Source organism: Calypte anna, chromosome 1 (assembly GCF_003957555.1).
Source record: "Calypte anna isolate BGI_N300 chromosome 1, bCalAnn1_v1.p, whole genome shotgun sequence".
NCBI lineage: Eukaryota > Metazoa > Chordata > Aves > Apodiformes > Trochilidae > Calypte > Calypte anna.
In genome coordinates, this window is record NC_044244.1 from 31804660 (window position 1) to 31819770 (window position 15111).

The window sequence follows — 15111 nt, forward strand, 5'->3', positions numbered from 1 at the left end:
GTACCTCAAATAACTGCAAACAGAAGTAGAACAGAAGGATAACAATTCCTCAGAAATTAATAAAGTCCAAATCTGCAGGACATGTCTATGTATGAACTAGAACCAGAAAGAGGAAACTTGAAATCAAAGATGACTGGCATCAACCTCACAACTTCTTAAGGAAAAGTGCTGTGTTTTCACCTGTGAAATAGTGCTATTGGTTCTCTGCAGCTTAAGTGACCAAGAAAATATTCAGGAAGCATGTGTATGTGTGCACACGCCTGAAATGTGTCCTGAGCAGGATGGATGTGCTGTCAACATTGCCACCTGAAGTCTTTCTTGAGTATTTTTCTTAGCCTTATACTTTAAGCTTTTGAATATCTACAACATTATTATTCCCCCAGTGGAAAAGCAGGTATCACACAAACGTTCTACGTTAATCTGAGGAACACAACTCCAAAAGACATTTTAGATGGACAAAGAAGGATTCAGACGAGTAACACTGACTGACACAGGCTTGTGTGAATATCTGAGTTCTTTAAGAAGAGTAAATGTGTTTTAAACAATAATGGGCTTCAAAGTTCAAGCCTGGTAGAAACAGTTACTGATTAAAATTAGTAAAGTTGCAACTAGAAACTTCAAATATTTAGGGAGCATTTGAAAATGATTTATTACAAGTAACTTTGCACTCTCTGCTGTATTACTATGAAATAATGTCCTTTAACCCTGATTATCCCCCTCCTCAGGCATGAGTTGTCTAGAGTTGTGAGGAGAGAGGGAGAACATTAATGGTTTTTATTCAGGCATCCAATGAGGCATCACAGAAGAGGAAATGATTATTTTTTAACTGAATGCACTGGTAGCGATGCATCCAAATGTCCAAAATTAGTTTTATTTTTTCAAGTTTCTAGAGGAGCAGAATGCAGGATCAGTAGCATACATATCAACAGCACCAATTATCTATGTGACTGCTGCTCTTCTCAAGCTCTGTATATTTTAGGAGATACATTTTCTTTCTTTATGCTTTGTGCTCAGAGTGTGAAATACTATAAAACAAATCAAAGAAGTATTGATGATATCATAGGCTTTTTTATTACTTCCCATTGGGTCCATCATTCTAATTAATTCCTGTGATGTAACGATATGTATTCTACAGGTAACTCCTGAAAGCTTGTGTGCAGAAAACAGCTTCAGCATTTTGTTGTTCATCATTTATATTTTTCCCATCTTTTTCACTTAATTCCATTCACAAGAAGCAGTAATTCCTGTTCAGATGTCTTTCTGCTCTCATTTCTTTTCTCCACAGCTTCTTTTGATCTGAATCACGTTTACAATAACTTTGCAACATGTTTCTAAGTGGTTTTTCATCTCTCAGCCAGAAATGCAAGCACATTTTATTTCATTGCTTTTTCACATGTCCATAGAGACAATAAGTAATGGAGAACATAAAAAAACCCCCATATAAACAATTAAGGAAATTAATGCCCAAGGATGTTTTAGGTTGGAGGGTTTTAGCTGTTTCCTTGGAAGGTTTTGTAAGTTAGGGATTACATGGCACAATGATGGATTGTATTTGCACACATTTTCAGCCAGCTTGATATCACACTCTTTAATATACAGTATGTTTTGATCATAAGAGGATTCCGTAAATGTTCAACCAGACTGCAGGAGCCTATGTAAAGATTTGTTCCCCTTTTGAGCTCAGATTTGGGATGGCCATGAAGAAAAGGTTTTAAAATATGGTCTGCCAGGTCTTCACTGACCACAACAGAAAAGAAAGCTCAGCTGATGCACAATCAATTTTGCTATCAGTAATACCTGGGAAACAAATAATGTAGAAATATTTTTTGTTGTTGTTGTTCAAATAAAATATTTTGCATTTTTCTGGAGTTTTGTAATTTGAGTCCAGCACCACTTCTAAATCTTTGAAATTATTTTGTAAAATATTTTTATCTGTGTACATTTCTGAAAGTAAATATTGCTTGTGAATCTCTTAATCTTAAAAGCTCTATTTTTTGTATTTATTATCCATATGTAATCAATTTCCAATCCTTACAAAAACATCTATTTAATAACACTGTATATCAATGTATTTTAATTTTCCAGCATTTATCTTAATTGATAGCAAATTATTATAAATTAAAAAGTGATATTAATTATTGAGTAATAAAATCCTTATTTAAGACATTTAAATTAATATGTCATCAAAAACTGTTTTCTAGTAAAATTCTATTGAGATTTACTGTCACATGCTCATTATTATCCTTTAGCAGGGAGAGTTAGTTAAAATTTCATTATAGGAATGCTAAATATCAAAGAATTTTTACAGGGTACTCCACAATGCAACATGTGTTCTAGTGTAATCAGTTACATATTTGTTTTTTAAAGCCAATCACTGCATCAAGCAGATTAAGAAATCTGGGGAACCCATTTTGAGATGATGTTCCAGCATATGCAAAGAATGTCTTCCTTATTTCCATTTTAATTGGAGGAAAATAAAAGCTATAGTTCATCAGGAAATTTTCATGCACCATTACTTAGTTTAACTTTTAAAAGAATGGGCACTTTTGGTGCATTTGAACACTTGCAATGTAGAAATATTGCTTTGGTTTCTAACTATCTTTCATTTTTGTAAACACTGCAGTAGTGTTCACAATTTAATATTCCTGTTATCATCATTACCCACAGTGGAATTACGTTATACTAAATATATTTCGCCCTGATGGACCTAATTACTTAGGCAGTTTTGTTCCTTAGGATTTGTTTAGAAAGTCTTCTAGGATAGAAGACTCATTTTTCTTAATGAGTGTTGCTGAGCAGTTCTTTCAAGAAAGGCACTTTCTTTTTCAACTAGCTCACTTAAGTGCAAATAAAAATCTCTTTCTGAGAAATGAGTTTCAATTATAAGAATATGACCGTGATTATAACTAAGTGAAAAATAATTGTAACCATTAATTTATCTAGAATCTTTTTCATCTGCTCATAGCAGGCAATAGTTGGCTCAAGGTTCTCTGATTGCAAAATTTTAACAGTAGTAATACCTCCAAACTCATAAGGTATTCACTGTAGCAGCAGAGTTTCTACTGTCTGGTTCTACAAATTTATGTATTTTCTGAGTTTGCAATAGTAAGAACATCAGTGGTTCAGTTCTCATTCTTACAGTTAGGAGTACATTAGAAACTTAGTGACTCAAGTCTTATCATCCCTCAGAGTCATGGACAGGAGAACGCATACACAGGTTACTGTGGCAGAGGACCCAGACCCTTTTAGGCTGAAGGAGAGCTAAAGGCCTAGTCTCACTCCTAGATTGTATCATAAAGCTGCATACCTCTACCACTGTTGCATTGGTTAAAAACTGACACTTTCTCAGTTTTCTCAGATAGAATATTTATATATAATATATTGATGGATTCTAGAAACTAGGCTCTGTTATTTTGCATAACAAAGCCACTTTTATAGCCCAGAGTCCGAGATTTACACTCTGGTGAAAGGTATTATTTCAGAAACATTTTTCCATTTGCAATTTTGGAATAATTTCTGTCCAACTTTTCATGTTGTTCAACTTGTTTTGTTTTCATTCCCTCCTCACAAATACCCCTTAATGCCCATGCACTTGACTCTCAGGGCTAGGAAAAGTCTATAACACAGAGAAGGAAAACCCAAATATTGGACTTTTAAATCTGCCCTTTGCCTGGCCCAGACAAAAAGTGAGGAAAAAAATATTTAAAGTTGACATTTTCAGATTCAAGTTTTTATATGTGTCTATATCTATGCATGTGTAAGTACACTCACAACTAGAAAAACATATCTCAAAACTTATGCTTTCAAATTCATCGATTTACTATGTTTGCATTTAATTTAGCATCTGGATGTTCTCAGTATTGTAATCCTTTATTGCACACCTCTTTCCCTTTGCAAAGTGTAGTGAACTCTTTCATGGCATTTAAGATAGATGAAACCTCTCTGGAAGATTTTCATATTACCTGGCCTTGTGAGGGTCTGATTACTTTGCTATTGGACATCAATACATTTCTTTCAATTTTGCTGACATCTCATTAATCGTGAGTAAATTCATGCCGGGTCCTTGCAAGGATTGTAATTGATGCCCAGTGGCATCCAACCAGACTCTCAAATTGTTCATCAATAGAGTAACATGTAAATTCTGCCCTTGAGGGACAAAGAACCTGCTTTACTTGGACCCCAATGAAGAATCCTAATATCCATATTTGAAATCTCAAGTTACTAGATTACTTGGTTACTGGAAGCAATTTAATCGTGAGGAAGAAAGTATGGAAGAAAGCATAGAAAAAAAGCATAGATACAAAGTTGAATAATGAGAGATGAATATGAGCACAATACTATACTGTAACATAGCTATAACTCATTATTCTCTGACTTGGACTTATTTTCAGGTAGCAAATCCTTCAAACTTTTTCTTTACAACAATGTAGTGGTGGGAAGAGTTGGGTGATAAGGGACTCCATTCTGCTACATTTACTGTTGCTTTGCTGTCTACAGTACTCATTTAAATTTATTTATCTTCTCATATATATTTAGACAGATAGATAGATATGCCTTGCTTAATTCTTGATTGTCATTTAAAATTGTGTAATAAAGAGATAAAATTTGGAAAGCAGGTAGATTATTTTTCAGATTTTCTGTTTCAGCAAAATGCAGACCTTTTAGGACTGTATGGAGATATTCATACTAACAATGCCAGTTATAACTTGTATGACATAACTATCAACAATGTACACCTAACTTAGGCGAGAACAAATGCATTGAATTTTGACATGTCATGATGTATGTATAAATTATTTTCTCCATACATTAAAAAAAACCAAAAACAACCTGAAAACATATGCTGTAATATGAATGAAGAATATCCCTGGAATAACCTTGGAAGTGTTCAAGAAGAGGATGGATAAAGCCTTGAGCAACCTGATCTACTGGTAGGTGCCCGTGCCCATGGCAGGGGTGTTTGATCTAGATGATCTTTAAGGTCCTTTCCAACCCAAACCATTCTATTATTCTATGAATTATTATATTTTAGGAGCAAGCAAGGCAACTGTTACCAAAGCGAAACAGATATAAACATATAATTTTGATATTTTGGAAATTATCTTGTTAAAAAAATTAATTTTTGTTTAAGAAAATACCAATTTGATTGATTCATATAATCATAAATACTAATGGTTAATTTTATTAATTTTTCATATTTAAATTTATGATGGTTGTTTGGTTTTGTTGTGGATTTGTTTTCCAATTACTACAGAATTTACAAAGTATTGTTTGCAACTTGCAGTTCTAGTGAGCTGTACAGCTATTATATTAAAGTCTATATATTAACATATCTTCGTATTAATTTTTTCTGATGAGATAGTCAAGAGCTATTCTTGATAAAGTGTAACACAGTTCAAAAAGTATACATTGGATTCTGTGCTTCACTTGTCTTGGAGGAAATGTCTAGACACTGAGAACCAGCTAGATTTTTCTTTTTATTTTCTTATTGTAAAGTCCTCTTGAGAGACAAATGTCAGTCTCAAGGCTAGTGTCACAAAGGATAATGAAGTAGCCTTCAAGAGATAAGAATTCTCTTAAAATAACCTCAGAAAAAAATGAACAAAAAAACCTAAACACAATGGATTACAACTGTTGTTGCTGATGTTGCTATTTTTTTCTTCTGGGTAGTGGTGTTCTCCATCTTAGTATTATCTAAATGAAATACTGAAAGAAATGAGAAGTAGAAAACCTTTGATACTTATTTTCAATTTCAGTGAAAATCACGGCCTTCAACTATGACTAAATTGGGCTTTCCCAATTATTATTACATGATTATAAAATAAATAATATTTTAAATAAAAATAATTATTATTATATTTCCCTAATTATTAGGCTTTTTAGAAATCTGTGGTATTTAATAATTCATTCATAAACTGGAAGGACTGATAAAGGCTTCTCTTTGTACAGTTATTGCTGTTCTTATCTTCCTGCTCACTTCAAAGACCCTGTAGAATAACTCTGCACATAACACGTTAGGAAATGATTGTCAGGGCATCTGCCTTTTTAGAAAGAACATGGAGATTACAGTGACTGCAGGTCGAATTTATATTCAGCAATGCATTTCCATGGCAAGCAAGCAACACCTCACACTGAGATGCAATGGAAGCAGCTTGACTGGCAGATCCAGTAAAGTTATTGTCTGCTCAGAGCTGGTAAGGATGCACATTGACTATTGAGTCCCATTTTGCATCTCCTGGAGGTCTGTGGAGAAAATAGAGAGGAAGTTGCTATGCTGGCTGGGCCACATGATCTAGGAGGACCAGTTGAGATAGCTGGGTTTGATTAGTCTGGCAGTGTTGTGCTTAAGACAAGATTCAATATTAGCCTATATCCGTCTAAAAGTTACTGCAGAACTGAGGCAGTGAGTTGTGCTAGTCAATAAAAATAATGCAGGAGCCACACTGAATCTTGGGAAGTTTAGACTGGACAGTAAGAAAATATTCTTCACTAGGAACTAGGATGTAATTAGAAGACGTTTCTGGGAAAAGCTGTGGATCACCATTCCATGAGGCTTTAACATATAGCTAGATAAAGCCATAGCTGACTGGTCTAGGATTAGAAACAATCCTGCACTCATCACAAGTTTGAACTAGTTAGTCTACAGAGATGCTTCCAAATAACATTCTTTCAGTCTTGCTATGATGCTACTCTGCAGGGAAATTTCTCAGGAAGAAAGGGTTTAGGATTCCTTTACAACAGTCATAGGAAAGTTCCTCAAACTAACCTCCTGTGGAAGAGACCTTGCTCCACTGGCAAAGTCATCGATTCTCTATACATATAGCAACTACATTATTTAATATATTAATTTTTTTACTGACTTTTTTCAAGTGTCCAGCCCTGTTAGTTATTTTTCTCCTGACAGACTGCCTATTGTTGGTGACACAAAGATATAAGAGGTAACAATGCTTCTGAATCAGGAGCTGATGATATTATAGAGAGAAAATTCTGAAGATAATATCCTCCATCTCACATATCACATATTTTCTGATCTTTTCCCTCTGACATAAAAATCTGTATCACAATGTACCAGATGAGAATTATTCAATGGCCTAGAATTAAGCGTTTTACTGTTCTGACTCCATATCACCATAAAGAAACCCATGTTTTTTTGGTATGTATATGACACCAGCAAATTTAAATTAGATTAATGATTTGATTTCCACTCTTGGAAACTCTTGGATAGACTGCCAAGAAAAAAAATGTCTCATCCATATGTTGTGGCATTATCATTGTGTTGCTCAATTTTTGGCTCATGATCGATAGAATAATTTTTAGACATAACTGGACTAATGCTTCCACCTACTCCAGATGCTTTTCTACTTAGATTATTCCTGAAAATACCACTAATGGGCTTTTACAAAGATTTATGCAGCCATATAATCCTTTCTATGAAGAACATTATTGCCAGTGCAAAAATTCAGTTCCCCTCTAAGGATGGAAAATTATAAAGAACTTATAATCTTACATTTGGAAAATGCTTTAAGTGTACCACATTTAAAGCTACCTTAATCTCTTTTATATAGCTTAACTGAAATCTCTGCTAAATTCTTGTGAATTATGCAAATTATGACTTTCACTATTACCAACTATCACCCTATCACAAAAATATTACGTCAGACATTCTACAGTTGTTGGTGACATTAAGTAATATTATTGGGAATATTAATACAAATACTTAAGGATGAGAAAACTTTGCATTTTAATGAGGAAGTGAATAATTTAAAAGTATTCCATAATAAATACCATAGCATTCGTCAGAACTTCTGGTCTGGGAGCTGGTTCTGGGATCAATAAGAGATGCAGAGTGGAGTACTCCCACAAGCTGAAGAGCACCAAGACAATGAAAAAACTGTATTATTCTCATTGATCTTGCATGTGAAGTTACAACTTTACATGTTTATACAAATCAAAGAACACATACTTTATATTATTGAATGTTTTTGACAAGACATCTAATTGAAATATATGTCACTGAACTAGTGAAAATTTAACTAAATATATTATTCTTTAAGATTTTTCTCTTGCTTTTATAAAAATACAATAAAACAGCAGAACTATTCATATTTACTAAATATTTTCACTTTTATGTATAATTTCAGAGATGGACAGTTTGAAATAGAAATGGCAATGTTTTCTTTCAAAAGAAGGTGGGACCTTCTTGATACATGCTGAAATCAAAACTGGACCCACAGGGTGAGATCTTGATGTGAAAATATTCTGGATAAAAGAATTATCAAGGAAATGCATATGAGCAATGGTTTTTTTAGTTCTATAGATCTTGGAAACAGAAGCTAATTTTATCACATGGAGATTTCCAAGAAGAATTGTAGATTTCTAGAACGTTACATCTGTATTCAAGTTTAAATATTAGGGTCTAATGAGCTCATCATAATTATATAAATATAATAGAAAAAGTTATAATCTTATGGTATTATATCATAGTATCATATATTATACCTTGTTGATTATTATTTTAAAATGTGGATTATAAATAATATCTATACGTTTACTATATATATATATATATATATATGTGAATATGCATGTAGATTTTTTATATGTGTATGTGTGCATGTAAATTTTTGCATGTTGCCAAGAATGTCAGTTAGTGTTTTTATAAATAGAGATTTGCTACTTTTCAAGATGGTTCATTAGTGAAAAACAAAATTTTGTGTATTCAATACATAACAAAAGAATGTCAAAGCACATGGGATGAACTATTACATAATACTGCAGAAGCATTAATTGTAGTTGTTATACTAATTAAGTATTTTGTTCCAAACTCAGAGACATCTGTAATAAAGGAAAAGGCAAAATGACACATGAAGTGACAGAACTAAAACACTTTTATGTTTTTTACCCAAATAACCCCAAAGGATTAAGAATAAAATGTTAAATACTACACTCATCAGGAACATTTAAAATTTGAAATTGATTAGGCTGTATTTTTCATCTACTGATTGTATCAGCATGGATGTGTACCATGTTAACCTTTGCTGAAATAAATGTCTGCCTTGACTACTTTAAGAAATAAAAATCCTAGAATAAAGCAATAAATTGCAGGATTCCATTCCATATGAAAATAAAAGACAATAAATAAAAAGATTCAAAAAGATAAATCAAGGCTTTGGAAGAAAGTTTCTTTACGCGATCAGTCCTTGGTGAAGCCCAATTGCAATACAGAAGACCATTTCTATTCAGAAGGCATTGTAAGTCATGCTTAGTATTATATTAGTAATGACTGTGACATGACTTTGAAAAGCAAGTGAAGTATTAAACCTCAGCAGGGGTATCCATAAAAGAAAACCAAAACAATATTAATGACAGAATATATTTTTTTTTATTTATTTATGTACTTTGATGAGTGATCTTTAAACACAGCACACCTCAATGTTCTGGTTATACATTGCAAATTTACTGGTCTCTAGTTTTCATCATAAATCTGTTTCCAGATATGGAATTCCATTGGTCAAGTAGGCCAATGCAGTAATATTTTGTATTTTATTAATGCATTAATATTTTATACCCATCATATTCATTATTAACCTCAATATTAAATTAACAAGAATCAATATGACAATCAAGTTTATACACTTTGCTTAGATTATTAAGGAATTATAAAATATTTAGAGAGATCCTTTATTGTGTTCACTTTGTAAAGTGATCGTTAGACAATTAGACCATCAAATCCCATCCTGCATTTTGTATATAACACAAAGGTAAGTTTTAAGAGAGCATCATTATGCTTGTAAATCTCAATCTCATACCAGCAGCTCTGGAAATTCAGGGTTAAAGCTGACAGAATTAAGATTGGTTTTAATTCTAATACTACAATATTCCTTGTTATACAACAGGACCACAGTTTTTTTGTTGTTGTTGTTTTCTCCATTCAGATTAATATCTTTTTTTTTTTCTCTGATTCAGTTTAAGTATCTGTGTCTTATTTATTGCATACCATTCCAATCCTTTCATGAAGACAAAACTATTAATTTTCTTATAGCAATAGGGTTTTCAACACCAGACTACCTGAATTCTCCACAGAGAGTTATAAACTTATTTCAACAGTATAGTGGTGAGGTAGTTACCTGGGAGGTTTTTTTTAGTATAAGAATGTCCTATTCCATCTCCTCACATAAAAGATCATATTGTTGGCCCCTGTGTCCCACATCACATTCGGTCAGAAGGAAGCTTGATGGCAACAGTGGTGTTAAAGTAATTCCACTATCTGATCCATAGATATCTTACCCAGGCATGCCTTTGCAACTGCTCATGAAACACCTGGGAGTATTAACTTTGTAGTATTTAGTAGGATCTTTAAATTCCACATGTGCTTTGGGATCATTTTCCTCAATGTGAATACATTTACGCCACCATCTCTCCACCAACTGTTTTTTAAACCTGTCACTTCGGCAGTGAATTAATGTTACATATTTTGTCTCATAAAAATCAACTTGGTTGGGATCTGAAACATTATATCAATGAAAAATTAGAGGAGGTTAAAGCAGCATGAGTTGGTTTTTAATCTGTGGTTTTCCTCAAAGCAGGTTCCCCACCTATGTTCCTGTCTGCCCTGTTGTGTTTCTCTGCAGCATAAAAGATGAATCATTTGTGGTCAGTTCAGCCTGTTTAATGTAGAAATTTAATAAGTAAATGTAGCATTTAGGAGTGAATTAGATAACAATTTAAGTATATGGTACAATGGCAGAGTAAACTAGATTGTTAAAACAGTGTAATTAAGTCCCTGGTCCTCCTTTCTTTGGTTGGTATTCTGAGGTCTGCAAAAAAGAAACAAAGAAACATTTCTTTCCTTGTCAGGTTATTATGTATACCATAACTGAAATATAATACACTAGCTGAGGAGATCTGCCACATTCATACAAGCACAAGGTCTTTACATGTGATGTGCTAAATATTTTTTCTCTTTCCTGTCTCAGAAGAGAAGCCTCAGGGATTGTTCTGACAAAATTAATTTATGTATCCAGGTTCTAACACTTCCAGAATCCTTCAGGTTTATAGATTTTAACGAGGATAAAAAATGGTATACTAAATATACTTTTCTAATATTTATAAAAATTTTTTTCTCATTAAAAATGTAAAATAATGATTTACTGCTTTTCCAGGGGAAAAAAAAAAGACCAGCAAAAATTTCATCATTTGTTTTTTTAAACTTATATTTGATTCTAATCGAGTAGGAGCAATCACAAAATTTCTGGCTAACTTGGTGAAGTCAGTGTATGCTCTTAGGGCCACTATTAGCATACTGTGCATTCAATCTGCGTTCTCTAAACATGAGGAAAGAAAAGATTCACAACAAAATGGTTGATATTGCCATTTTGGGAGAACATAAAAATTTTCAGTTGCATTTTACAGAGTTATGACTCAGAGAGAATGATGACAGATTTTGTTACCTTTATAGATAAATGGTACATTCCTTTGGTTTCCCAAATAGAAAAGTGGATAATAAATTGGTGAAGTTAAATAAAATTATATCATATTATATTTTATTATATTTTATACTATATTGCTTTATATGTTATGGCATTAATTAATGAAATTTTAATATTAATTAATAAATTTATATGATAATATATTGTGATATAATATAATGTATGTATATATATCATATGTCACAATCTCTTATCATCTATATCAATTAGGGATATATGAGTGTGTCCAATTTCTTTTTGAATTGTTTCCATTGCCTATTCTCCTCATTGCCTACATGATGTGCACATGAGATTGCTCCTGGGATCTCCTTGAAAAACCTGGAAGTCTCACTGAGATGAGACTCCCCTAACAGTCCAACACTATTTCACCTAGCAATATAGCTGGGGCCATGTGTCACCTGCTCCAGCTCCCCAAATCTACAGCCCAACAGAAGGCTCCTACTGAGCCACTCAGCATTCAGCACATGCTCTGAGCATCCTAGTCTGTCTAGAGGTCTAATGGGATGTGACAAGGCAATGTCATGGTGAGGGGACAAGACACACTTGGGCTGCAGTTACGTGAGAGGTGCAGAGCAGAAATTATTGCATGTGCATCATAGAGGCCACTATACAACAAATTAGACCTATGTATTCACAGTGGGGTGAATTCTGGCCATGAAGTGGCTGGTTTGCTTTAAAGGAGGGTGACACCCTTTAGGGTAACCTCCCATGACAGAGGGTACAAGGAGTCTTCAATATCCCAGAGTAAATTGCAAATACAGGTAGAAATATCACATACTTTCTCTCTTGGAAGTTCTCTGAGTTTGAAGACAGAAAAATTAAGCAAAGAAGTGTTTCATTTATGTGTATAAAGATAAGTGGAATGAACCCGAGTCTCTTCTTTTTTTCTTTATTTTTTTTTCCAGATAAAATTTTATTTAAATTAATGTTATAGCCTCTTCATTTTGTTTTGTTTTTCCTTCTGACTAATTAAAATTTTCAGGGGGGTTGTGGATATTTGAGCAATTTTCAAATTGTTACACATCCTACAAATACATTTGAACTTTCCTTTAAAAAATTCTAAGTTGTGAAGTTGTCTGTGTCACTGCCAGTCTGTGAAGCAAATATTTTCCTAAGGTCTCCTTGCTTATAACTCTTAATCCATGCTCCTACTGTGTGATTCTTACTGTGTTCAGAGAAAAGCTCCCAAGCAATTCTTTGTAAGGAGGCAAAAGATCCATTACCAGTTTCTTCTGACCAGAGCAACCTCAGGTTTCCTGTGCTAGCTGTTCAGGTTAAAGGGAATATCTATCTCTCAACTAATTTTTTTTTTCCTTCTTGTCTCTCTCTCTTCAACATCTCAGAAAGTCCCTGTGACGTTTCTGGCAGTGTGAAGTGTCTGATGAATTGCAAAGGCAAGTGACAGGTTGAAAAATTGTGAACTTGCTCCCTTGTGAAATTAAAAAGCCAAGCTGCAGCTCTGTGAATTCTTGTATTTTTCAGTTTCAGAAAGAAAGAAACCCTTACCCTGAGGTCTTTCACTTTCCTCCAGGATTGGTTCATGCTGTTGTCCCTTGAAAGGACACTTCAAAGTAGTTCAGGGTTTAAAATTTAACCTGTGTTTAAAACTGTTGCAATCCTGTGGGGAATGGTCACCATATTCGCACTACACTGAATGACTAGAAAAAAAGAGGTCTAGCAATACAACACAAAAGACATTCTGTAAAGAAATAGATACTATTTGTGTGCTATTTCTAAGACAGTGTGAACTTCTTTGATGTCTAGATGACACAGATTAATGCTGAAGACCTTTTTTGCCCTTCTCTCACCTAACCTGAATGTGACCTACTAACTCTGACTCCAATCATCAAACTCTAGGTGAATGTAAAGATCTGAATCATGTGAAAAAAAGAACCAGATTTTCTGTTTCTATAGTATTTTTGTCTGTGGACTTGCCCATAATCAACTAAAATATTTGAGAGGGCAGAGATATGACAGAACACATACTATTCCCCTCCTGGACCTATGGAAAAATGGGAGACAACTTATATCAACCTTACCTCTTTTTGCAGAGCTGAGGAATAGTCAGAAGTCAGTCTAAAGAATGAAACAAGGAGATTTGGACACACCTGCCTGGTAAAATGCATTTCAGCACATGGCTTGGGAGGCAGGTGTCAGTGTGAATATAAATAGCACTTGCTTCTCACTAAAGCAACATGATCCTTCCCCTTCCATACCTAAAGACCCCATAATACACCCTCTGCAACTCCAGAATGTTCTTTTCTGATTCCCACAGCAAGTGCTCTACCCCTTAGCAGAACCCTCCCTCTGTGGAGTGATCCAATGAACCTCACCACTGACTCCTGGTGCTGGATATCCCCTATCCTCTGGGGCTAGACCTCCCGTGGGACAGCCCTCGCACTGGGGCACTAACTCCTTTTTTGACTGAAGTATTGAGGGTTGACTGACCACCATCATACCTCTATGACCTTTCATGTTTCTGGAGATGAGCCTTTAATCTTGTAACCTTACAGGATTCGTTTCACATTATGTCCACTTTATAATTAGAAAGTAAAACGAATACTAGTAAAATGAGTGCTATATACAAATGCAAAATTTAGAGTGTCTTTGTATCATCTAGTTATGCATACAAAATATGCACCTAAACTTGAGCTTTTCAATCAGATTTGTCACTTCTTACAGGAGCACCACAAAGGTATAGGAGCTCCCTCCAAACAAAACTCGCCTGTAAGACAGCCAACAGCCCATCTCTATGCCTCCTAACAGATCTGTTGCAAAGACAAGCATATGAATTATGAGTACATGTCAGTATAATTTTGTCTATTAACAAAAAATTAAAAATACTATTTTTATAGAAGGGAATGTTTTTTGGTTTGTTTTCCATAAAAACTCTGTTCCCTACCATAAGACTTCAATGAAGAAGTGAAATTCACACAATAGAGAAACCTGGCAGGAATGAAATTGATGGCATGTACTAGAGCTTGTTTGTTTTCTTCACTGTCATCCAGAGAAAAATAAAATAGACACATCTGAAAGTGCCTTCTTCACCAGTATTTCGCCACTGAATAGCTCTGCTTAGTGTAAGTGAATACACCATTCTAAAACAGGAGTACCAAAGCAGAAATTTGGTTCAAATATGGTTGTTTTTTAAGGAAACTAATGGAGTTTTGTGATAATGTCTGTTATCTATATATCCAAAGCTGGCGCACAATCAATTTATTTATTATTATTATTATCATTATCATTATTATTTATTATAATTATCTTATGGTAAATTATATATTTTAATGAATAGTATTATATAATATTATAAAAAGTCACTATAATATATGAAGAATATAATATTATTATAATATTATTATATATTCTTATGATTTATTCTTATTACATATATTAAACATTTAAAAACATATTATCCTGGCAACACAGCCATTGATTTTGTTGGTATTTTGTTTACAAAGCTATAGTTAGTTTTGCTGTGGTATAGAACACCATTGTTCTTCTTTCTGCATTGTCATCTGAGAATTTGTATAGACTGAATTTGTTAAACATAAAAAGTGACACCAGACGCTGTGTAAAATCTCCTGATAATGGTGGAAGCCCTTTTATTTTTTCAATTAAG